This window comes from Podarcis muralis, chromosome 2 (assembly GCF_964188315.1).
Source record: "Podarcis muralis chromosome 2, rPodMur119.hap1.1, whole genome shotgun sequence".
Taxonomy (NCBI): domain Eukaryota; kingdom Metazoa; phylum Chordata; class Lepidosauria; order Squamata; family Lacertidae; genus Podarcis; species Podarcis muralis.
This window is the reverse complement of record NC_135656.1, coordinates 95,468,275-95,495,598: the sequence shown is the minus strand read 5'-3', so window position 1 is coordinate 95,495,598 and position 27,324 is coordinate 95,468,275. Positions and strand designations below refer to the sequence as shown.

Here is a 27,324-nt window from a genome sequence, read left to right as displayed (position 1 = left end):
AAGGATCTCAAAACAATCTGGAATAGTTACTTTTACAACACCCTAGTGATGCAACAGGAGCTTAACAATGCCCATTTTAAAGAGAGCTGTGCGACTCTACAAAGCTGGCAAATAACATCAACAAGGTCACATAGCACGAAAAGTATCACTATTCAGCATAGCATGAAGGAACTCCAAATCTAATCTTCCTCAGGTAACACTTTGTTATATCTGATAGAGCCAAACTATACCATGTTGATTCCAACACACATCGTGTTTCATTCAGTTAATGGGTAGGATTTGTAGATTTCAAGGCATACTGCCAAGGTGCTTACGTGAGTTTCATTTGCTTTCACTTTAATTTCTTTGCTTGACTATGTGTTTTAAAACAATGTATCTTTCCATAAATCACAAAACTGTTCCTGACCCAAGACAGAAAGCAAGATATGACAACCAGGTGAGAGAGGCTTAGTTTACTGCGAGTGACAACAATTGCAGTGGCAGACTCCTGAATTTTGCCTCAAATTTAGTCCCATACAAGTCTCTAAACTGTGTTGGTCCAAGATTCTGTGATGTCTGAAAATATGAAATAGTCAACTGTACTGACCCAAAGCTGCTATGAAATGTCTGGACATTTTCTGAAAACCTACCTTTGCACAAAAAACAGTTTGTCTACCCCTCAACAGATTCATAACAACTGAGATTCTTCTTTGCTATTTATTTTTAGCCTTCTGTTCGTGAGAACATGCTAGAAAGTGTGTGTTCCTGTTGCAAATGACACAAACAAGTCCTTGGCAATTGGTTCTATTTCTCTCTCCCCCCCTCCCCGCCATTATTTCTTATTTCTGTTTTTATAATGTATTTTGTAGTTTTATCGTTTATTTTTATGCTGTGAACCATCCTAAGATCTACCGATGAACGGCTGTATACAATTTTTAAAAATAAAACTAAAATAGGCAAACTCGACCCTCCAGATGTTTAGGGACTACAATTCCCATCATCCCTGACCACTGGTCTTGTTAGCTAGGGATGGTGGTTGTAGTAGTCCCAAAACATCTGGAGGGCCGAGTTTGCCTATGCCTGCATTAGTGTGCCAGATGCAGTGTGTAGGTGTCTTGTGTGAACGCTCCCTGCACACCTCTTGGGACTGAAAAGGGATTAGTTTAACCTCTGGCTGCAGTAAAACTGAATTATTGTGTTGTGAAATGATACATGCCTAAAAAGTGTGTCACCAATATAAAAAGTTTGGAAAACTCTGGTGTAGAGTTCCGGTTGCTTTGCCTCAAAAAAGATATTGCAAAGCTAGAGAAGGTTCTGAAAAGGTCAACAAAAATTCCCAAAGGGATAGAGAAACTCCGCTAGGAGGAAAATTGCAACGTTTGGGACTTCGTAGGTGAGTTAAGAGGTGATACAATATAGAAGTTTGTGAAATTATGCATGGGATGCAGAAAGCGGCCAGAAAAGTTTCTCTCTCTTTTGTAACACTAGAAACTCACGGATATGCAACGAAGCTGAATGACTGAGGATTCAGAACAGACAAAAAAATGTCCTTCTTCACACAGCACACATTTAAACTATGGGATTTGCTCTCACAAGAGGCACTGCTGTTGCACTCAGGTCCTGCTTGTAGATTTTCCATGGGATTCTGGTCGGCCAATGTGAGAGCAGAAAAACTTACTTGTTTTTATAGAATTTCCTCTTCTGTTTTCAGTATACAAATAACCAGTAACGTTCAAATGAATTTGTTTGGTTAAATTAAAATGCCTTTTATGTATTTAAACAAATGTATGCAGCTAAGAAGCTAACATCATTATTAAGCATGTTCTTCTGTGTATGTCTTTATCTAGAAATCCGATATTTTAATTTAGAGACTTATTTTGAAGGAAGGTGGTTTTGGATACAGCAACTTAATTATACATTATGATTTACAGTGCAAATTCTAGGAGAATGTATAGATCTGAAATTTATGGGCACAATCCAGCAAACATTAAATTGTTTAAAAAATATCAGTAGAAGAATTAAGCATATGCTTAGCTCTCTCCAAATGAAATTAGTAAAACTCAAAAGTGTATAATTCTGTCTACATTTGTTTGTTGTTGTTTAGTCGTGTCCGACTCTTTGTGACCCCATGGACCAGAGCACGCCAGGCACTCCTGTCTTCTACTGCCTCCCGCATTTTGGTCAAACTCCTGTTAGTAGCTTCGAGAACACTGTCCAACCATCTCGTCCCCTTCTCCTTGTGCCCTCAATCTTTCCCAACATCAGGGTCTTTCCCAGGGAGTCTTCTCTTCTCAGGAGGTGGCCAAAGTATCTGCTCCAACTACCGCACAATTGAGCTCATTTCACATGCTAGCAAGGTTATGCTTAAAAGTCTACAAGGCAGGCTTAAGAAGTATGTGGAGTGAGAACTCCCAGAAGTGCAAATGGATTTCGAAGGGGCAGAGGAACCAGAGGCCAAATTGCAAACATGCGCTGGATTATGGAGAAAGCTAGAGAGTTCCAGAAAAACATCGACTTCTGTCTACTTAGTGCCACATATATTTGACCTTAATTTAAGTTTCTGCTTAACATTGTCATTGTTGAGTATATTGAATTGTATGGTAGCACCTTATGCTGCAGTTTCTGCCCTGCCTCAAGTGGGATAAAATATATCAAATAAACAGAGATTTCCACCCCCCTTGAAATAATCTTCAAAATTTATAGAAAGATTGAAAGAAAAATGTTGTTTCAGTAATATTCCCTTCTTTTTATATAGGTTTAAGGACTACAAAAATATCCCTGTAGGATTTTTAAAAGCACAACCTGGCTGTTTGATCACTAACACACAAAACAGGATTCACCTGAAATTAAGCAATCAAAGCAATTGAGCTTGATCTCAATCAACCAAACCCTTAACCTTTCTTATTTCAATGGCACTACTCCAATTAGCGCTCCATCACCATTTCCATTACAGACACCCACTCCTATGGGTTTTATTGTCTTGGTGATTTCCATTCTCAACAGGATGAAAGTGGGCCTGTAAGTTTCCAGGCAAAATGCAAATTACTGTATAGTACATATGCCTGTTTTGTTCATTTCCTACCAAAAAGGAGAAGGGCCAATGTTCTATATGAAATCATGATGGAAAATAGTACTGACAGGAATACAGGTAAGCAGGAAAAACATGTGTCTGTGGTAGCCAACCAGCCAGTATATGTGGTATACTGAGTAACTTCTCCCAGTTAATAGCTTCAGTACCTGCTCTCTTATATAAGGCAAGTCAACATGGCAAATTCTCCTGCACACAAGTTTGTTGCCATAGTGCAAAACCTCTTTGCTAGCTTTGTATTTCCTATCCTAAAGTTATTTTGTGGCTGGTGGTGTATGCCTAGGTTCTGCTTTGGAAGCGACTGCAGCTTTCTCTTCCTTCAGTCTTCCTTCTCTGTATATTGCTCTGCGGACCTTCGCTCAATATGGAAGGGGACACTACCATAGTTGTACAAAATTAATTAATAAATAAAAACACTGAAATGATCCCATAATCGGAAAAGGCAATGTATGATAGAAAATGTTGAAACTTTTGTGACTTATGGACCAATAAAGTAATTTCCACCCACTCGGAATGACTGCAAAAGCTATATTTTCACTTTACAATTACAGCTAAATTTGAATATTTCCATAGATGAAGCTGTTGTTATCAACAGTTAACATTGCATAATAGTCAGTTGTAACTCCCGATATCCTGATGAACCGTTTAATAATTATTACAGTGGTACCTTGGTTTAAGAACAGCCCTGTTTACGAACTATTCGGTTCAAGAACTCTGCAAAACTGGTAGTAGTGTCCCGATTTGCGAACTTTACCTTGGTCTAAGAACGGAATCTGAATGGTGGAAGGGCACTGGTGGTGGAAGGCCTCATTAGGGAAAGTGTGCCTTGGTTTAAGAACGGTTTCAGTTTAAGAACGGACTTCCGGAACGAATTAAGTTCATAACCAGAGGTACCACTGTATTCAGATTATTCAAGAATAATTTAAAAACTGTAAATAAAATAACTGTCCTGCATGTAAACACATAATGATACTGAGAGACCAAAGACTAACAGTTACTGACTTTATATAATGGAGCATTCACTACCTACAGCTACACGACTGATGCTTGTTGCTATGGCACTTAACTATTAATTTCTGAGAGAAAGTGAATATAAAACAGCCAGATGAACATCAGCCAGATAACATAGATTCATCTCCAAATACTGGCAGACATTACTGCCTGTCTTAATTGTAATTTGCCCCTATAAGGATAGAGGGAACTGCCTCATTTCGAGTCAGAAACAATGAAGGACAGCTAATGCACTGAATTATTGTTTTTTTTTTAAAAAAACTTTTTTGGTAGTAAGTCTCATTGAAATCAATGCAAATGTTCAGATGTAAAACATAAGTTAGTGTACTTGAGAGTTGAGATGAGCCATAGGCTTGCCTCTTCCCTTCTCCTTTTGCTGCACAGCCAGGTGGAGCTGTTCAGAAGCTTCTCTTCATTTTTGATGAACCATGGTTTCAAGGTTTGCAAGTTTCAAACAGACCATAATTAATAACCCTAGTTTTTCAACTCAGACAAAAAGGCACATTGGGGTGAAGCAAAAACTCTGAACGCTCAGCTACAAGGGAGGAGGAAGAGGGCTGATCATAAAACCTCATGGCATCCAAAAGTGGCCAATGAGTCTGAACCGCATAAGCATTTTTTATACTAGTTACACCAGGGGTCGGCAACGTTTTTTGAGGCCAGTCCAGTCCACTCCCCGGCAGACCTCTCGGTGGGCCGGACTATGCACACCCGGACGTGCACTCAAGCTATTTCAGGTGCACTTCCGGGATTGAGGAACGCCCATGTGCATGTGGACACGCTATTTCTGGCACTCTTCCGACCCGGAAGTCGGTCCCCACGGTGAGAAAAAAAAATGGTGCTGCAAAAAAAAGAGAGCACAGAATTCCAACGCCAATCCACAGAACGGCCGTGGGCCAGTTCCAGGAAGCTCATAGGCTGGAACCGGCCCATGGGCCTTAGGTTGCCAACCTCTGGGTTACACTGAAACACATTCCAGCTTGTACTGACACAGCTACACAAAGCATACCCAAAATCTGCTATAACCACCAGCCGCAAAATACCTTTAGGATAGGAAATACAAAGCTAGCAAAGAAGTTTGAAATATACTATTTGTTAAATACAACATAAATCTGAGGCTGCAATTCATTTGTGAGAAAAATGCCGTGAGGAAAATGCTGCAATCCTAAATACATTTTTTTTTCTAGGTAGAAAGTTCCATTGAGCACAGTACTTCTGAGTAAACATGCATAGGATTTCACTCTCCAAGAACTATGATTTAGCCACAGCTCCCAGAATAATCCACTACTTTTGTTTACAGTTCTGATACTTCTCACTGGGTTCCAACAGGATTCTGAAGCACTTCACAGTACCATGTGACACATTCACAGGAAAACAGGCAGTAAGGCAGGATACTGAACCCATGCATTTGCTTCACTCCACATGGAAATCAAGTGCAAACATGTAATTTATTTACCTTTTAAGTGGCTTCGGCCAAGCAATCTTCAGCTACAGCCAACCAAAAAAGGTCAATCTTCTTACCCTGGAAACAAAATGGATACAACAGCATGACTGACCAGGTCTAGCGACAATATGAGAGATATTTTCACAGAGATATTATCAAGGGCAACTGTAAATAAAACAACAAATGAATCCAATTGCATTTAATGGTGAATGACTTTCAGAGCAAGGTAATAAAAACAATCAAGTCACAGGACAGTTAGTTATCAGTAGCGGCCATTGTGAAGCTCAGTTCAAACAAACAAAACATAATCTTTGGGGGCAAAGAAAAACTCTACAGATGAAACTGACTTTGTTCTCGCTAGCACAAACTTTCGCAATCTTGATGTTTATCCATTTATTCTCACTTTAAATAATATATTACTCAGAAGCCTTTGTTCTCAGAGATCGGGTAGGTTTCAGTGCAACATATACATGTGGCTATGTATTGATTTAATTCTTTTAAGGCTTACTTTTGTTACCACAGTCCTTATTGCTCTTGTTGTTAACCCCAAAAGATATACTTCTAGATAAGCTGCCTTGAGTATATCAACAGAACTGATTTCGTCATTCAGACATTTCCCCTACAAAATAAATACACATCACTGTTTTTAGGGAATTCCGTTGTAAGTCATGCAGAACACACCAAGTATACCAAGGATTACTTGGTGCCATTAAAAAGTGGAAAAGTACACAGTTATGTGATCTAAAGGGAGGGTGTGCTTTTTTATCACGTAAACATCACAGTATTCTCTTTCATGCAAAACGGTATGTAATCCTTTAAGAAACAAAACTTATCTTCCATTTTCTGGTCATATAATCAGTGTATAGAAGAAGTGGGGAAAATTTAATTTGCATCAAGTTAATAGATCAAACTACGAATAGCACTTACATTTAATTCAACATCACATTACTAAACACGTTGGTAAGTAGCTTATGTGCTAATAGCAAATTGTTCCAAATTTAACTAAGCACTGATCATTTGAAGAACAGCACAGTCATTTGTGGACAACCCGTAAAGCTTTTTTCCCAGGTACAATCCACTGAATGTTACAGGTGCTTAATGTCTCCTGAAATCAATGAGAATTGGGTGCTTTCTGTGTATTTCAACGGATTATAGAAAATCTTAATACAAACCAATCCACATGTCTGAAAAGCAAGTGCTACATTACTCCTGGAACTATACTCTTCAGCTTTAGAAGGCTAGTTTGTTGTGAAGTATTCTGAAACAACCTTCTCCCTAACATTGCAGCCTTTTTTGTAAATTGGCCTTTGGACATTAAGGGTCATTTAAACAAGTAATCTGTCACCTGTATTAGAAAATTATAAACTCTAAATTGTTCCTTTTTTTGTAACAGGCTGATCAGTTATTTTTTCAATCTTCCAAGTAATCAAATCTTCCTATGCATTTTTGATCTATTAACTTTTTATTCATCAATTAGTGCCAACTTTGGTTGTTTGTATTGTTGTATGTTATGCTTATTATATGTTATGTTATGTTCATGTTTAATAAAGGTGGATTTCTGTATTGGGGGTGGGGAGTTATGTTATGTTGTAAATAAAATTTCCAATAAAAATTATTTTTTAAAAAATTAGTGCCAACTTTAACAATTATGCAGCTGTGTTAGAAACATCAACTAAGAAACTTGGAGAATTAAAGGCAATAACATGGAATATTCCACCACCACCCCTCTTCTCTACAACAGCTGTATTTGCAGGCACTGAGGCAATGCATTAGAAAAAAAGTGTTTTCCTTCCTATATACGTACACTGTTTAAATTTAGGCTTAAGCTTCCTAAATAACACTTCAACAGCACATGCATACTGGGGCCTTGCGTATATTTTGACATCTCATGCAATATATGAATTTGCTGACGCATCTAAGACATTTTTGCATTAAAATCTCAAATCTCAAATTTGGACACACAAAATGCATTTTACTACTCCACCAATGACCCACACTGCATGGTTCTGCTGATGAAAAAGTCTCCACCCTCCGTTCTATAGCAGCTTTCAGATTCCTATGAACTTAACAGTTTCACTCCCTCTTTTATGTTAGGTAAAGAGAAATGTGCTGCGCAGGTTCTAGTCTTTTCATTCCATCAGGTAAAAGTATTCCTCCTTACAGACAAACAGCAACACAGAAGTCTGGGCATCTTTTCTAGGGAAGGATGGGAGACTATTATATTACCTTACAAGAAAGTGACACTCTTGGCCATGGTCATGTGAAAATATTTCTGAGGTATCCTTTAACACCCTTTAAATATTGAAACAATAAAAACAATATTTGCTGTTGTACCTTTGAAGCTCTGACAAAAGCTTTGTTTTAGCACTTACCAGAGTGTGCAATAAGAGTTAATAATCAAATCTGTCCCAACCCCCACAAATGTTAAACAAAAAGATAAAAGAAATGCAAATAGCTATTGTCATGGAAAGTTAAAGTACCTGTCTGTATTTTTAAGTGAAAACTATTATCTCTATCAATCAAAATTTAAGAATACAATAGCGTTAATCACATAAGGTGCTTTGACTGAGGTGCTTTTTCCTCATAAAGAAAGACTATAAAAGTAATATACTAACAATTGGATAAGCTATTTGCAATGTTGCTACGAAGTGGGGGGGGGGGCTTTAAGCAGTCTTATTGTTAATAAAATGCTTCTGAATGTGTCTGTTGATTTGCACCCAAGAAGACTAAAAAAATCCCTACACATTTTAATAAGATTGGTGAAATTTTATTCAGATCCTCACACTTGCCAACATGTGGTAGAATAGCACACTCTTCTGTTTAAGAGGAGTTACTCAAATGAAGGAAATAGTTAATTGGTAACCCAAATTCTTACTTCTAGCCTCGATGTACAATAATCATATTTTCAACAAACATGAGGGTTTTATTTGTCTTTCTCTTTAAAAAGCAAAAATAAATAAATAAAAAGCCCCTCTCATTTGACTTTCAAATAGAAGCCAGCATTCTCTTATAGGCTGCACGAATCTCATACAGAGTACATACATAAATACAGTTTCAAGCATGGGTTTTCATTTTTTAAAGCAGATTCAATCAGGAACTGAGCTGGTGCAGTTGATAAGAAAACACACAGCAGCAATTATGTCTAGATTAAAAGTAACAGCAAGTGATATTTAAAATGCCTTTAGTAGACAGTTAAAACTAGGATGCCATTATGCTAACTCTGCCCCTCACAGAGAAGCAATAGGACTGTCAGCTTCCCTCATCCCACTTTCCCGCTGCATTATCAGGTTTCCTACTCTATAGTCCTATTACTTTCTGCATCATAGCTAACATCTCTAGTGTGCTATTAATATCAATGAAGAGACGATTCAATTTCCACAAAAGGAAAAAAAAAACCTGATCCCTAGTATAAAACACACATTCTGGTGAGGACTCTAACTGAGGACAAAACAGAAACAACTGTCTTGTTGCTTTTTACAAAAACAAAACTATTGTGCATGCCATTTGAAAGCTTTTAGTAAACAATGAAACTATTCCCCCCCCTACAGTGACAAACAAAAATGCCCGACAAAAAAGCTCTCCCTCTCCCTACTCTCAGAGAACAGTGTGCTGTTAAGGTTCAGGTACTTGCACAAGAAAAAGTAAACCCTAAAGAAACACCTGGATTCACAAACCTTAAAGGCTGCAACAAACTCCCTAAACTACCGGGGCTCCTGCAAAGAGGTCTGAACAAGACAGAATTCTGAACATTATTTATAAAGAGGAACAATAAAGGATAATGATCTTTAATAATACACACTTACCCATTAATGAAGAGGAAGAAAAGGTCTGAGCTGTTGCAGTAATTCCCAATCAAGTAAAGAAAAAGTTGAGAGTTCTGGAAAGACCATACGGTTTACTTCTAACTAGCCAGATTTTCTCTGCCTCAACATTGGCTGCAGTGTAAGGAAGGACTGAAGGTATGTGGTCTAAACACAACAAAAGCCACTGCCTTACTCTAGATTAAATATGCAGGAAGAGGCCCCTTTGCATAAACACAAACACTCGGCAAATGAGTAACTGGCTCAAATCAGACGCCTGCTGTGCATTCTACCTGTCCTGATCTCTCAGGAGCTGCACAGCCTGTTTAATAGGGATGGTGGCTCAAAAGGATCACATAGCTACACGCAACCCCCCCCCCCCATAAACAGCAGCAATAACAACTAATAAATAGGAACAATATTAAGAACTGAAGTGACATTTGCCGTTACAAAAGAAAACATTTCCTCACCCACACACCTTTCAAGGCAGAGAAAGACAAAGAGACGTACAAGCAGGAAAGAATCCAGTAGGTAGAACATACTTTCTTTAATTAAACCTCAAATTCATCAGAATTACAGGTTTTGACTGAGTCTCTAAGCATGTATACTTAAAAGTAAATTCCACTGACATTGATTAAACTAATTTCTAAGTGGAAATGTTAAAGGCTAAGCTGTTGGGTTTGGGGGGCCAGAAGGACTTTATAACTTACATCTTTGACGCATGTAAGAAAAAGAAAGGCAGGATTTGTTTCTTGTTGTTTTGAAATAGAAACAATTTTATTGCTCAAACTGTCATTTTTTTCAAAAAAAAAAGAATGTGCAGAATATTCTAGAATGCTGTTGCTTTAGAAACAATCCAATGTAAGCAAATATACTTTCTATTAAGGTTGGAATGGGGAGAGGAAATTTGATATTTATGTCAGACTTCTCCCCCCCCCATCAGATGACCCAAAACAGTTTGCAGAACAATCCTATGCAAGTTTTCTTGAAAGGAAGTAGTCCTCCGAAAGTTGCTAAATTATTATTTATTAAATTTTATACACATCTTGATTAACAAAACAAAATAGAAACCCTCAAAAGTTGACTACAACTTCCATCATCCTTGATCTTTAGCCATGCAAAGTATGGCTGCTGGGAGCTGGAGTGCAACAAATATCTGGAGGGTGACAGGTTCCCCCAGCCCTGTTTTACACGCCATCCCCTATATGAATTTCCAAAGCGTACACATTTCATCTGTCAAAGACAAAATTTGACCATTTGTATTAGTACATGGAGGCAATGTGAGCACTACCCTCCCTGTACAATGACCTCTGTTCATAGACAGACAAAGGTGACCCTGTTGATTCTCCTTGATCTCTCAGTATCTTTCATTAACATCAACTATGGTATCCTCCTAGAGTGTCTGCCCAAAGAGGGACTGGATAGCAGTGTTTTGCAATGGATCCTGTTCTTATTTGGCCAGCCATCTCCACAGAATGGTGCTAAGGGGATGCTGCACAGTCTTCCATATGGGATTTCACGGGGAACAATCTTGTCCCTCAAGCTGAGTAACATCTATATCAGGGGTCTTCAAACTACGGCCCGTGGGCCAGATCTGGCCTGCCAAGGTCCTGAATCTGGCCTGCCTAGCAGATTGCTCCAGGACACACACACACCCCCATCGGCAAGGCCTGTGGCTCAGAAGTCTATATCTGCAAGAGTGGCAGCAGATGTGGGTTGGTGTCTGGCTTCAGTAATGGACTGGATGAGAGCAAATGAACTGCAGAGTGGGGTGGGGGCAGCCAGGTACACTTGACCTGGGCCTCAGAGGGCTAAGTCAACTGGGGGCACACACCAGGAACTCACTGCTTTTTTGTTTGAGTTTATAACTTTATTCTAACAGGACTCCTGCCCCAGGCCTATGACAAGCTCTGCATGGGCATGGCTGGTATGCTGAATAAAGGTGTCCAAGGAGGCAGAGAAGCCTAGAAGGACATGGGGAGGAGAGAAGGCATGCCTCCCTAGCCACCCCAAACTTCTCCATCACCCAGCCATCTTTGTATGTTTGAAAACACTGTGTTAAACTGGGGGGGGGGGTGACATTGTTGTGGCTCTTGCTGTGGCAAGCCAATTGTTGTTGTTGGTATCCATCTGTCTCAAGAGACAATCAAGTACACCTCTGGGGGTAAAGTCAAACCACTGTGTTAGCAGCACCAAAGTGACCTTCCTGGGACACAAGCCTAGGAAGTGTTTATACAGGTCCTAGGCTGCACAGACAACAAAACCCACTTCTCGGCTTCACTGATGTGGTCCAAAGGAAAGCAGAGCAATTACCTTTGGCACCAGTTTGGCTGTAGGAGTTGCCAAGATGTGTACAAGGTGCCAGACAACCGTCTTAGAGACTCCAATTCGGATTAGTGCACCATTTACTCATTAGCCTTTTTACTATGATAAATTATTATTATTATTATTATTATTATTATTATTATTATTATTATTATTACTACTACTACTACTACTACTACTACAACTATTCACACACACACATTTAAACGGCATATGTAGATGTAAAATTATAGTAGTATCTTATAAAATCCCAGGCGAGTTAGTTTTAGTAATGAGATCTTTTAAAAGAAAAGAAAATGTAATATGACTGTTCTTAGCTGAGTTGACATATTTCTACAGCCACAAAATATAACAATTAATGTGACAGCCACATGTAGTCTTCTTATTTATCTATTTAAGAATAGGCCTTATATTTACTTGGATTCTAGAATTATTTGATACACAGTCTATCACGCACTTATTCACATGAAAGAAAACCTCTCATTTACATGAGCACTGGAAACCCAAGGAAGCTTTAATGTGCAGCACTCAAACTATCAAGAGAGGGCTTCTGCATCTGGGCTTTTACTTGCTTTTGGGGGCTACCCTCATTTTTTCAAAGACCTCGCTAAAAAAGGGGAGCCCACCAGCACAACACACCATGAGATATTTATTAAAGGGGTGCTGCTAAAATAAAGTATTTCCCTCCCATGAGCTTACAGTTTCTGCCTGCACCAAGGTGAGAGTTGGATCCTGGCCAGTTAAATGAACAAAAGACATCCAACAGCAGTGCTTACTAGATAACCCTTTAAAAGAGCTTTGGATTCAACTAGCAAAGCTAGAAAATACCCATGCAACTGTAATTTCTCTTGAAGCATGTGAGAAAGTACAAGGAAACTGGATCTGTTGTGACTTTGGGTCAACTCATAGACCAGGTATTCTAATAAGAAAAATATATATCAGGAGCTGCACTATAAAATAAAAACCCAGTTCCCTGTGCCAACAGGTTATGAGACAAATATTGTCCCCTTTGCACACCTTGCCCCTAAAAAAAAAAGGAACTAAATAACTCAATTTCCTGACCGGATAGGGGGAAAATGCTTAAGAGGATTGGTTTTAATTAATACCTCACGGAGAGAGTCCATAAGAAATGCCTTTACTATTCACTATATTATTATTATTATTATTATTATTATTATTATTATTATTATTATTATTGCATTATTATTATTATTCATTGAAACAACCTTTCAAATAAGGTGTTCATATTCTCTGCATAGATAACAGCGATCTAACCTTGATGCAAATAAACCATAGAACAAAATGTAATCAGTATATCGCTGTGTAAAAGCCTTTGTCCATCCCCATGGAGGTTCTAATGACTGTTTTGGCACTTCTGGCTGGTAGTTATGCCTTCTTGCTCACATATATCTCATACTGGTTGAGCAAGCTAATGGAAGTGCTGTTAGTGGAATCCAATATTAATGCTCTGCATCGTGCAAAACTGGATGCAACTGAATATAATATACAATTATAGGTGGTATCTAATTCCATAGCTAATAGATGCTGGATTTTAAATTAATATTTTAATAAGGAAACTGAAATAAATACTGCTACTCAGGTAGAATAACACTGCATTCTGGATCTGACAGTCTTTCCTGCTGTTAAGCCTGTTCTCCATAGCACTCTGTTGGGCTGGGCGGGGGGATTCAAGATTCAAATGTCTGAGTGACACATCCTGATGCACCGAGTCAAAGATGTCATCTTCATGCAAGCTCCACTAGCTATATGCTTGAGAGGAAAATGAAGCGCACACACATACAGTACAGAGACTGGGGGAGGGGAGTGAGACCTCCAGAAAATAAACAGGGTATATGGTTTCAAAGGCTACAGACACAGACATTTCATTGTTCGAGCCAATTATCAGTGGAAAATAATAACAACAGATGGATTGAGAGTCACTGACTTTTCATATGCACTTCATCTCTGCACAACAGATGATGAAATGCGAGAGCTATCTCAGAAAGGCAAAACATCTTTCAGCAAAAGAACTCTATACTCCAGATGGGGACCTTCTAAGGCAGCTGATTATCTTCTTATAATGTTTTAAGAGAGACTTACTAAAACATTTCAAGAACTAATCAGATACGATGGGCACAATGGCACCATTGTTTGGAAGGAGGAGAAACTTTGGACTTGTGACTGAAAACAGTCAACACACGTTTCTAGAAGGTTAGAAATGTGCATTTCCTGTTTCCACATCAAGTGCTCTCAGCTCCAAATAAAGGCCTGATCCCATCATTCATGAGCTGGCAGCAACTACAGTGGGGACTTTGCCAGTGGAACCAGGCCCAAAATTGGAACGTCTGCTTCTGGCAGAAGAGTAATTCATCTCCCAACACACACAGATACATGCCTCTACTACTTGGGTGAGAAAACTAGAAAAAGATCTGTCTCAAGAAAGCACACCCTTCACCATTTCATGTGCAGAAATGAGAACGGAACTACAATTAACCTTTATAATGCATCCTTGCTGCCTAGAGGATACCTCAAAGTTAAGCTAAGCATTTGAATAAACAGGTACATTTGTTGCATGGGATTACACTGACATTATTTTACAGCGTTCAAAGAATAATTTCTGGTACAGTACAGTGGTACCCGGGTTAAGTACTTAATTCGTTCCAGAGGTCCGTTCTTAACCTGAAACTGTTCTTAACCTGAAGCACCACTTTAGCTAATGGGGCCTCCTGCTGCCGCCGCACCGCCGGAGCACAATTTCTGTTCTTATCCTGAAGAAAAGTTCTTAACCCAAGGTACTATTTTTGGGTTAGTGGAATCTGTAACCTGCAGCGTATGTAACCTGAAGAGTATGTAACCCGAGGTACCACTGTATTGTAAATCTGGATAAACTCAACCTTAAATATGCTACACTTAGAACCACTATGTAAGTTGATTATTTTGCTCCTGCATAATACTTGTTTAAAGCGGGGTGGGAAAAGAGACAAGGATACTTGGATAAGCTGTGTGTATGTATATGGTGTTTTAAAAGTATACAAACAAGTGCATTTCTCTTTATAAACTATTTTTTTTATAAAGTATACAAATACCAATGCAAAAAAACATCCTTTCTCCCCAAGGCCACATAGGAAATCACTTTCGAACCTGTGGGAATTTCAATGTTGAGTTGTAATGTTGCTGTTCTAATGAGAGGAAACACCACTTAACCTACCAGATATGTGCACATCCTTGCACATACCTGAAGAAGTTACCGTATATGAATTGTGGCCCTTATCTACCATGACTTACTAGATGTCCCTGAACAAGACATGTCCTTGCATCTCAATATCAGCTCCTGATCTGTAAGGTCAGAATAAGAGTGAACTAGACAACCAAGGTTATTTTGTGAAATCGCAACCTGAAATGCTGTGCATATTAAAATAATAGAAATGACAAATAGTAGAACATGCATTTTGTCTACACTGTGCCGTGACTGGGCAGCGAAGTAAATCAAACTGATATGTAGTAAAACATGCATACTTTCACTGTCACTAGTCTTTTTCAGGAAATGAAGCATAATATGGTTTCAAAGGAAATACGAGCAATATTTAAAAGTTGGAAGTTCAGCTGAAAAGCCACTCCAGTAAATGCCATATCACTGTACAATTTTGAAACCATCATCATCCACTATTTCCTCGAACTCTGACCAGTTATGGGTTGGATCTAGGCGTAGTCATAATTAGAGACTGGTTGAGATCAATGGGACTTAAGATTAACTCTTGTCCCATTGAAAGTATGACTAAAGGTGCAATCCAGGACACATACACCCCTTCACCTGGGTTGTGCAAAGCAGTGGAGCCACTTTCGCATCTGCAACACAACCGCTCACCAGGCTGGTGCAGAGATTGCATCTGCATCAGACCCGATACTGTCAGGCAACAGCAGCAAGACTGGTCTGGGGTCCAATGGATCCCATACCAGTTCAGCCTTGCCCACTCCCCACCCTTGGAAGCCCCCGTTTCAGGGTTTTCCACTGACCTCCATGGGAGGGGATACTGCAAACATACCGTATTTTTCGCCCCATAGGGCGCACCGGCCCACAGGGCGCACCTAGTTTTTTTTTGGGGGGGGGAATAAAGAAGAAAAAAATATTTCCCCCCCAGGTGCGGGGTTGGGGCGGGGGAAGCCCGAGCTTCCCCCGACCACAGCCCCCAGAACAGGCTGCTATCCGCAAGCCGTGGGAGAGCTGCGCGAAGCCCAAAGCCTGGGGCGTGATGAGCTCAGCACGCCCCAAGCTTCTGGGTGCAGACAAGCTCTCCGCTAGCCGTGGGAGAGCTGCGCGACTTCGCGCAGCTCTCCCACGGCTAGCGGACAGCTTCCTGAAGCCTGGAGAGTGAGAGGGGTCGGTGCGCACCGACCCCCCTCGCTCTCCAGGCTTCAGCGAAAGCCTGCATTCGCCCCATAGGACGGACACACATTTCCCCTTCATTTTTGGAGGGGAAAAAGTGCATCCCCTAAAAATACGGTACCTCCCACCTTCTCACACTTTCAGCAGACAGAAGGGGGCAGTCAACCCTGAAGGAACCACTTGGGCAGCAGAACACAGCAGAAGAGCACCTCTGCTCATTCTAAATCACCAGTGTAAGGGTTTATTTTTTATTGCTTTGTAACTGATGGAAATAATTAGTTTATCTAACTACGCACAGACAAATTAGCATGACACACAGCATCCCTCTAAATTCTCATTTTACAAAATACTGTTAAAAACCTGTTGTTTTTCTTTGCCTTATTATTAATAATAACATAATTTATATTAAAAAATTCTGATCAGTATGGCCCTCAAAGGAAAAAAATAGAAACAAATCTGTGCCAATCAGCTAACATCTAAATATTAAGAGTTATGTCATGAATAAAGCTCTGTAAGTTCTACTGGGATGTGGTGTATGTCCTTAACACAACCTATAATACAACCTGTAACACACACACAGGCTGCATTTGCACACTGTGACAGGAATTAACCCAGCTGGAGGAGTATGTGGACTAGTTGGGGGTTAGGTTTCTTCCCATTATGATAAACCATGGTTTGTTGTGATGTTCAAGTGCACTGGATTTGCATGCAGCGGTTCTCAACCTGTGGGTCCCCAGATGTTGTTGGACTACAACTCCCATCATCCCTGAGCCCTGGCCTTGCTAGCTAGGGGTGATGGGAGTTGTAGTTCAACAACATCTGGGGACACACAGGTTGAGAAAGGCTGGCATAGGGTAAAATTCTGCAACTCATTTAAGCAGCAAAGAGGAAAACAAATGACATGTAACAGAACTATCTGGCTAAGCACATGCTTAGTGGATAATTCCCCAAACGTATCCCCATATCCTTCACTAGCCCACAGTGCTGGCACCCAACCAAATAATATGCTTCTTGCCAGATAGACAGACAGACAGTTTTGATAGGCAGCCACCAGAGAACATCTTTGCATAATAATAAATATCATAAAAGGGGGAAAATATTTCTGCCTCTGGGGTTATCAGTTCTATTTTTCCTAACCATTCACACTAAGAGTTGTGAAACCACAAAAATGTACTTGCGGTTTAAAAAAATACCCATATTAACACTCTGTATTTGGTGCAATATACCAGACAAAACTTTGGCTTCTTCATGGCTCTAGTTTTGTGTCATATAGGATGAAAAGAAGACAGATGCGAGAGTGAGCCTGGTTTTACATCGGATGCTGCTTTTCAGGAGCGGAATTGACTGACTGATTATATTTCTATGCTGTTTTCCATTTGAGTAAATCCTAAAGTGACTTACAAATGATATATAACAACAGCAGCAGTAAACGTAACAACAGAACACCACAATAACAGCAAAGAATATCACAATTATAATGTCTGGGCCATGGTGAGATGACCCTACCAACTCATATATAATAATTAAGAAATCCACAATAATTTTAAATGTAATTATAATCTGTAAAACAATGCTGACAAAACAGAAGCTTAAAAGCAGTCTAAAATCCACTACATCCCCCCCCCCCCAGTACCTCACTATCACTCTCTTACTCTGCTCAGTTTATTAAAATATGCCGACCAACAAATCAAGACTCTTCTTCCTTGGAGGTTTTTAAGCAGAGGTTGGATGGTCATCTGTCAAGGATGCTTCAGTTGAGATTCCTGGGTCGCAAAGGTTGGACTAGATGACCCTCAAGGTCCCTTCCAACTCTACTATTCTATGCTTCACTAATATGTGTGCTGATACTCAGGACCCTACTCACATCAGGGCTGCTTGTCCCCAAAGTCAAGTTCTCACTGTGAGATTGGGATCAGATTTAAACATCTTTCTTGGGACTTTATACTCTCACTGATGAGCACCCGTCAATTGGCCCCCACAAACAGTAGCAATCCAATCAACAAGCAAAGGCAGTGATATTATTTTATAAATCTATGCGTTGGATGCCCAATAATTGGCCTCAAGGTTCCTCACTCTCCCCCATGTTTCTGCTATAATTAAACATGCCCAGGCTGGTGGAGCTGCCAGGGATCAGGGTGGGCAGATAGAATTAGTTACCTCTTTCCCAACCCCATACTCATAGGTGACAGAAGAGTTTACTGAAAGTTATCCACCTCATGTGCAACTGAGTAAAACTGAAGTACCTGAACTTAAAAACCAACTTAATCTTAGTGAACTAAACCATTACAAACCCAAGTGTTTCTCTATTTGAAGAATTTTCACCTCACCTTGCAGCTAAAAAAGCCTTCCAGAGTGGCTTACAAAGATCAAACACTGTCGTCAAGCTTACAATCTTACAAGCTTACAATTACATGTCACAAAAGGAAAATAGTTTGGGAGGGAGGAGGAAAAACAAACAAACTGAGACCCTAGTTTTAGTTACAAAGTTCTTATAACAAGCAGCTGGAATGGAAACAATTCAGAGAGAGGAGGAACCAAAACTTCTTGTCTTTCAGTAGAACCAATGGAGTGGTCCAGCTTCCCTTCTCTTCCTGATGGAATGAATGACTGCTGCCAGATGACGCAGGTGAGGGAGGGAAGTGGAGTGTGGATTTTGTTATAAACATCTTTCATGCATTTCCATCTTTAATCTGAAGTTTAGAGCGCCACAGGATTATAAACAAGTTGCTATTTGCCTTACATAATATAACTAACCAACATCTTAAATGTCAAGAGTTAATGTATAAACAAAAGGAACAATTCCAGAGAAAGCAACACAGGGAGAGAGATTGACAAGCTAAAATAAGCCTTCCTCAGAAAAACTCAGAAATAACTCTAGATCTTCTGAAGAAAACAAAAGACGTTGGGGTAATTTTTCCAAGTCAATCCGCGTAAAATCCATTCCTCCTTCCCCTTCAAGCAAAGGTGGCATTGCAACCCCCAAATGCTGCATTGGACTATGGGCAAACGCTAGGCGAACCCGGTTCCCCAGATTACGAGTCTACCGCTCTTAACCACTACACCACACTGGCTCACATGATTGTTCTATCACTATACTTACCCTGTTGGCACTGCTTTCATGTTCCACATGTTGGGTACCGCCCCCATAAACATCTTGCCCATATTTAGTCATGTTTCATGAGCAATATCAGAATCATTGTATATTAGTGGAAAGAGAGCTTTACCATACAATGTCCCCAGGATGCATGACATTTGTCTTACAACCAAATGCTTTTATTTGCCATTGTATGATCAAACAGACATTAAAACTTCCATCAAAATACGTATTTCCTTTAAGTGTGTCTGGTTAGGGTTCCAACGTATGCCTAAAGTCTGTTCAACTAGCAAGCAATTTAAAAAAATATGTCGACTTTCATGTATTAAGGTGGTCTTGTGAAAATTTGTACAGAACACAGCTTTAATCTTTATTAAATCCCCTTCTTTGGTGGCTCTATTTTAGTCCTCTTCTTAACCTTCTTTTTGCCACTTTCAGAAAGCTGAAAATTGCAATGACTCAGTTCAGACATAATGCAAAACTATAGCTTAGTACTGTATGATCAAACTTGTTCACACCCTCTTCCTCTGGAGTGTGGCCATGATAATGAGACAGGAAGCATCCTCTTCCACTTTTAAAGTAACAGGAGTTTATAATTTTGTTTGATTGAGGAACTAAAAAATAAGCCAACACCAGAAACTATAGTTTGCTGCAAGGTGTGTAATGATTTGCACGCAAAAAGACTAACAGCTCCCTACATCTTTTAATAATATCTGCACAATTTTATTCAGCTCATCATATTTGCCAACATGTAAAATAGCATTCCTCTCTGCTGCAACAATAAACTTAGACTGCTTTTCAATCAATAACATAGTTGCAGCCTATATGTTTAACCAGATTATTATCTTGCTTTAGCTTGCAGTGAACTTCTTTCTGCAATAATATATGATGCATAAACTATTATTAACAGTGGGATGTATGTCTTCCTTTTGTCTGCAGTGAGCTTTCTTCATAGTAGGATAGCATGAACGAAAAATGGCATCAACTAAAAACCACCTGTCCTTTAAGTGTACACCAGTACACCAGTATTCTGTATGTATACCAGGGCTTTTATCCACTCCTCCACTACTGTAGTCCCTAACACTGCCTGAAAATATGTCTCTGGATCACAGGGCCTCCAGAGCATTTGATACAATGCTCAGAAAGGAAAACTGGCAACCCCACCCCATGTGCAAACACAAATGCTTTCCACCGAGATCTCTGGATCTCAGCCCATGACTTCTGAGACTGCCTCTTCCTGGTAAACAGCATATTAATGATAAACAGCAGCATTTTCAGCCAACTCCTAATGAAAAGTGTGAAGGGAAACTAGTAGGTAGGCTAATAAGCAACCAAACAGAAGCTTCTTTTGATAATAAAGCACAATTCAAGCCCTTAAGGCTTAGAAGATTCCTCTGGTTCAGATCTAACTGCAGTTATGTATAGGACACACACAGTGAGGCTAGTCACTGGGTAGAAGACTCTGTTAACTGCTTAAATCTGTTTTGGTGTATGGCCACCATTTGGCAAGCACAAAAATATAATGCTCGTTGCAAGGCATAGGTCAGCACAGTTGGAGCCAGATAGCAAGCTTAAGATATTATTGTAGCTATAGCATCTGGTGCGTTGGTATATTCCATGTGCTTTTGAAATGGTTGTTTTAGACCAGGTTCCAGCTCTCTCTCTCTCTCTCTCTCTCTCTCTCTCTCTCTCTCTCTCACACACACACACACACACACACACACACCCTCTCTCATTAATCTCCAGATTTGGGAGGTTTCAATTTCTCATTTCATATTCAAATACTGATAATACCAGATACACGTGGGTAAGTATATATCTCTGTCAGTGTATAAAGAACCAAAAAATAAAATAAAAATAAACCATTTTCTTCATCAACTAGTAAAAGAAGACTTGGAGTTCAACTGTTTTCTTTGGAAACCAAATTATTAGGCCTGGTTAGAGCCATGCCTTCCTTCACATTACTCAGATGGGAGCATGAACACTCTAATCATTGTTTTAGTTTAAACACTTCTCAGTTTGCCGTTGACATGAGACTTCTTTTCACTTCTAAGACTTTAAGAACAGTTGTTGCCCATGAACTCAAGGACTAGGTGGTAAATGAACATATATACCTGGTCTACGTAAGAGGGAAACACATTTTCAAGTCAGAAATAACTATATACGATTCAGACTTGGGACACAATTCACCAATTATTCACAAAACAGAATTCTTTCAGGGTTCAAGGGTAAAGGGATGTGTTCAACTGCTGTATTTTTAAAGTGGCATCAGTTCAATTGCAAGTATTAGCTGAGCACCCTGACAAATTTGTCCAAAGTAGGATAAAACCATTTCCGCTCCACATAAAAAAAGAGACTTTCACTTTCACTATCTTTTGCTTGCAATAAAAATACTATAGTGATACCTTGGTTTAAGAACAGCTTAGTTTATGGACAACTTGGATTAAGAATGCTGCAAACCTGGAAGGAGGTATTTTGGTTTGTGAAATTTGCCTTGGAAGCAGAACATGTTTCGCTTCCTGTTGAGTGTGTTCCATTTGTAAATTGAGTCCCCCGCTGCTATGGGAAAGCATGCCTTGGTTTAAGAACGGCCCTCCGGAACGATTAAGTTCGTAAACCAAGGTACCACTGTGCTATCTGTTCCAAGAACCATAGCAACAATTTAATTTAGGGGAAGCTGATCAGTGCCAGGTCTGGGTTTCGGTTTTGAGAATGTTCTTGGCAAGGTGTACTCAGTGGGCCCCCATGTCTGATTGGGCCTACACTTTTACCACTTGCCATCTCCCTCTGGGCTGATGCCGCTATATCCCTTCACTTTTGTAACTGCTTGCTTGCTCAGAGAGGTTAACTAACAGCGACAGCAAGGGGAAGTGGCAGGATGACAGGAAGCTCCAGGCACTGACTATGGGTCCCTTGTACAATTGCCCAATAATGAATACCCCTGACACTGGCCCTTTAAAATCATTACTTGATGGCATGGCAGCATTCACCTAACCATCATGCTTTTTGCTGCTTACTGGCAGATAAAGAGGGAAGGGGAAGATCAGCGAAGGTAATCAGCAACCGTTATCAGTGAAGCCAATCCAGTGTTCCTGCTGGCGCATTAGCACTGCCACTGACCTTGCCACCACCTCTCCCAACCCCTGGCAAACCATAGTGACGCAACCAACCATAGGTCAGTGGAGCATTTCTGCCCCAACCATGGCAACCGCTACTGTATGAAATAATACATTGTCCAGCTACCGTTTCTTTCCACCATATCACAATGAAGGTTCATTCAAACATAGCACTGATTTTAATATCATACTGTTGTTTTATTGTAAACCACGTTGAGACTCTATAGTGAAAGGCAAATAAGAAAACCAGTAAAATAAATAAATATTTCAATGCTCCTCAGGAAGGTCCAGCTCTGTGCCAGATAACTGATTCCCTAAAATGTCTGAACAAGGAGTCGTAGCAATCTCAGCTCCAAACTGGAAAAAATGCTGGCACGATGGGATTATCACACATAGGTACATAGATCAAAGGTCACGCTAAATGCCCCTGCTCCATCTCAAAGCAACATACACTCTTACTTCATAACACAGTTTCTACTTTTAAAAGTTTTGTTCCACAACAAGTGTCTGCAGCAAATATTATGTCATACGGAGACAAGATTAAGTATGAAACTTGGTATGAATAAATTATTGGCCACAACCTCTTTTAAATTTCAGTGATTGGCCATTTGGAGTCAGATTGCTTTTTATATAAAAATAGTTAATCATAGTTCAAATTTAAGCAAAGTTTTTTTTTTAACAGCACACAGGATATGCCTTAAAGTATGCTTTAAAATCCTTACCCCTCTTTTCGACCCCCTTGGAAAAACGATCACACAAAGTTATTGCGTTTTATACTAATAAATGCAATGTGCTCGATTGTTTCTTTCTGCAATATGGATACTGTGCAGGATAATCATACTTTCATGGAAAGGTAATAAAAAATTCTCCATGAAAATAAACATAATATTGTACAGTAATCAAGCAAGAACTATTTCAGGAGCTTTTCATGAGTAGCCATTTACTTTGGCATAGAATTGCCGTGTATAGCAAAGAATAGAGTATATGCACTAAGGGGGGGGGGAGGGGGGAAGACTCAAGAACTAATACACAGTGAAAGACAAATTTAAAGCAGCCTTCTGGTGTACTGACACAAGAATATAAAAATGACATGAGCAAGAACAGATTAGTTTACATACTTTTCAATCACAGCTGCTGCTCGGAAACCACAATACCTTTAAAATGACATTCTGAGGAAACAGATACAGCACGGCTGTAGCAGTGGTGAGGCATACTTAACACGAAATTAAAAGGGCATTTTTTATTTACATACTTCATACAGCACTGAACCCCAGCACAATTACATGGGAAATTTTTTAGTATGATTAATTTAGAAATAAGCTAGTGATAAATAGAGTGCACAGAAAATGATTCTGCTGAGCAAATTTTTATCACCAGCCTCAGATGTCAAAACTTGGTTTCAACAAGGGAAAGAGCAAGCCACATCTTCTTGGTTAATATTTAATTGGGTGCTAAAGATTTCTTATAGAGGACCTCTGAACTACTGCTGACAGCCTCGCGAGGAATCCCCAGTGATGCCAAAGATGCATGCCCTTGCTGTATAAACTAAAATAACATGAAATTTAATCAAGTCATTCAATTAATAAATCACTTTAGTGGACACTGCTGCCCAACTCCTATTTAATTACAAAATTTAAAAAATATTTGCACACTGCAAGCACTCAGATGGGCTGTGAGGTTCCATAATACATACTTAACACTTGAGTGGGAGGGCAAATTTATATAATAAATGCACAGCTAAGTGCAATGATCTGATTCCACTCAAAGTGCAAAATCATTTAGCCTATCTTGTGGGATTAAAAAAAATGCAAATAAACTTTCCCCCCACTCTTTACATTTATGCCATTGCCATGGCTGAATCCCAGGACTGAGCTAAATCAGCTGCTTTACCGCTACAGAAAAGGCTGCCATCTTGACAGGCGCCAGTGAAAAAACTCAACACCAGCTCAACACTGCTAATAAGTGTGCATGCACACGAAAGCTCATACCAATAACTAACTTAGTCGGTCTCTAAGGTGCTACTGGAAGGAATTTTTTTATTTTGTTTCGACTACGGCAGACCAACACGGCTACCTACCTGTAACTAGAACTTTGAACAAAGTTAAAACAAAGCATTATGAATGATATGTGGACATTACCACCTTTTTAAAACAATGTTTTCTGGAATTCCACTGTGCAATTTCTTACTAACTTGCACTGTTCCACATTCTTGTCTGCGATAGCACAGAAAAGAGCTCATGATGGCCTCAGTTTTGCCAGTTACCATGCAAGAGTATGTTTACAAATCCTATGGCTGCTGACCCAAAGGAATAGGAGAATCACAAAACACAGCCCAAGTTTTAATTATTCCAATACGCAATACACAGGGGGAAATATTACTAATAGATCTAAAATCATTGCAACAAAAATGATTAAATTTTTAACTACACCATTAAGAAACACTCAATTGCCTGCTCTCCTGAAATGCATTTAAACCCTGCCTCATTCTTATAGAGGGAATGGGGAAGTTAAGAGCATATTCAACCAATTCATCATAGATTGTACTGGCTGTTACTTTGTTTTTTGAGACCAAGTATGGATAGTGTTTGAGACCTTTAGAACACCATACAATCTGCGCCCGGCAAGTTTCAGGTAACATGTCTCCCACTCTGGGTGCTCACATCCTTAAAGTACTGCTTGCAGCCGATCTTCGCAAAATGTAGGATTTTTTCTCCCCTTCCCATCATCTGATAAGGAGGGGAGAAAGAAGCGCCTTTCCAGCTCTGTATTTGGCACTTTCCAAAGCCCCTTGCAAGACACAGGTGGCACTGTGGTCTAAACCACTGAGCCTAGGGCTTGCCAATCGGAAGGTCGGTGGTTCGAATCCCCAAGATGGGGTGAGCTCCTGTTGCTTGGTCCCAGCTTCTGCCAACCTAGGGTACCCTTCCGGTGGGAAGGTAAACAGTGTTTCCATGTGTTGCTCTGGTTTTGCCAGAAGCAGCTTAGTCATGCTGGTCACATGACCTGGAAAAACTGTCTGGGGACAAACGTCAGCTCCCTCAGCCAGTAAAGTGAGATAAGCACCGCAACCCCAGAGTCGTTCATGACTGGACTTAACTGTCAGGGGTCCTTTACCTTTTTTAAAAGCCCCTTGCACTGTGGTTCTCAAGCACCTGATAGCCAGCTGGTTGTTGAGTACTTGGGAACTTCACACAAAGGATGTTAGCGGGTAGGTAAGACAACCCACCTGTCAATGTGACATCATAATGGTGTCATATGATTGACAAGTGGGCTGTCCTACCCATCTGTTGAAGTTGGACCTGCCAAAAAGTTTTCCCACCTCTGCTTTAAGTTTTTCATTCTCTTAAGTACGTAAAATGGACAAGAGTGTGCAAGATGGAATTTTCCATCCTGTTTCCTACATTTAGATTACAACAGCCAAATATATCTTTCTCATGAAGACCAGGGGGCTGGGATGCAGAACAGAACTGTATTAGATATTTTTTTTTTTTTAAGGAAATAAAAGGCTGTTGGTGTTTGCTAATTTTGTTGGTGGTGTAAGGTTTTTACTTTGTACTTTTATGAAAAGATGTGTACAACATTTCTCAAATTTGCAAGCCACCTGCTACAGGCTTTCCAATCAAGAGGAGAAAGAAAGATCATTCCATGTCGCGAAGCAGTGAAAATGGATAGCATGGAATTTTACCATTCCACACAGTTCTCGATGCATTATTCTACGCATCAAAACTTTCTTCTTCATTCTGCAACAGACACACATAAATACTGGTACACAAACACAAGCAGCACAAAAATGTGGAGGGATGTTTGAAGCAGCATTAAAATTTAATGCAAATTATGCACTGTTTTGGCAAAATTTCCTTGGGATGTTTTTCGGTACAGAGTTGCATACTGTATATCCCCCTATTACTTGGTGCAGCAGGCAATTCAAAGTGTGTTCTGCTGTCTGGAGACACGCAGAAGGAAGAACAGTGTATTTTCACATGAGCAGAACGCAGAATCCTCTGCAAACACCATACAGGTATTTATGTAAACCAACCTTTTCATTCTGGAGACTTCCTGCAGTGGACTTCCCTCCCTGCTCCAGACTTCAGCTGGTTTATCTTCCCTCTTGAAGAAGTTTAGTCAAGTTCTTCCAAGGATATTATGATTTTGTTATTTCAGTCTATGAATGCTTCTTTCCCATTTGTGGAGAAGCAAAGTACCTGACAAGTAGAAAAGGCTTTTGAAAGTCTATTTGTATTAGGTTTATGGACCCATTCTACTGTTTAAATCAGGTCTCATTAAAATTACCATCCACACAAGTTCTCCCACTGGGGAATGTACATGCCAGAGTTACTCTACTTCTGCAGGCAACGCTGGAAGGGGATTGCCTGGCTGCAAAATAGCTGAGGACGTAGATGGGGAAGGGGAGGCGGGAGGATCAGAAAGACTTCAGGGCAGTGTGCAAGTTTCTACTCCTCTCCTGAGAATTCAACTGCCATTGTCTCTGCATTTGCTGAAAAGCGCCCATGAAAAAAATATGCTCTCATGAGAGGAAGGTGTCCCCACACTAGGTCAAATATGGCTTCATCTGCCCATTTTATGATGGAAATGTCATGCTAATAAGCAAACACTAAGCCTGGCAGCTGACACAATCTGTATAGTAGCCCCTCAAAGTTTAATTTTTAATAGTAACGGTACTCAAACCTTAACATAAATGTATTAATGTTGAAACAAAGACAATTAAAGTCCATTATTACATATATGTATCCTTCTGTGTTAATTATCTGGAAGATTTCCTCCCTGCCACTTACATTTTGTGCTAATAATTACAAAGGTAGTCAGAAATAAGTTGTTTAAGCTGAAGAAGCAAAACCTCTTTGACTTTTAAATTTAAATGAAGGGGATGATGAATAATATATTTTCTGATTTTTAAATTTTTTTTTGTTCTGCTGCAATCTATATAAGGTTATATAAAATGTCCATTTATTATACTTGCTCATTCCTGGAAACAGACATGCAAAATTACCTTTCCCTTCTTATAGGATTCATTTTTCACATCAAATGTCATCCAAATAGGTAATCCTAAAATCCTAATTTATAA

At 39.7% G+C, this 27,324-nt stretch overlaps 1 protein-coding gene across 20 annotated transcripts in view; it reads right to left on the bottom strand.

The window, feature by feature from the left end:
• FOXP1 (forkhead box P1) overlaps positions 1–27,324 on the bottom strand; it is a 526,973-nt gene that overhangs the window by 298,026 nt on the left and 201,623 nt on the right. For 18 of the 20 annotated variants that reach the window (XR_013392008.1, XM_028719402.2, XM_077925035.1 and 15 more), the window contains one exon: positions 5,535–5,600. The gene's annotated coding sequence lies outside the window, so the exon portion shown is untranslated. Of the gene's footprint in view, positions 1–5,534; positions 5,601–9,325; positions 9,471–27,324 lie in introns of those variants that run through there. The other 2 variants (XM_028719397.2, XM_028719396.2) reach the window with 1 other exon arrangement.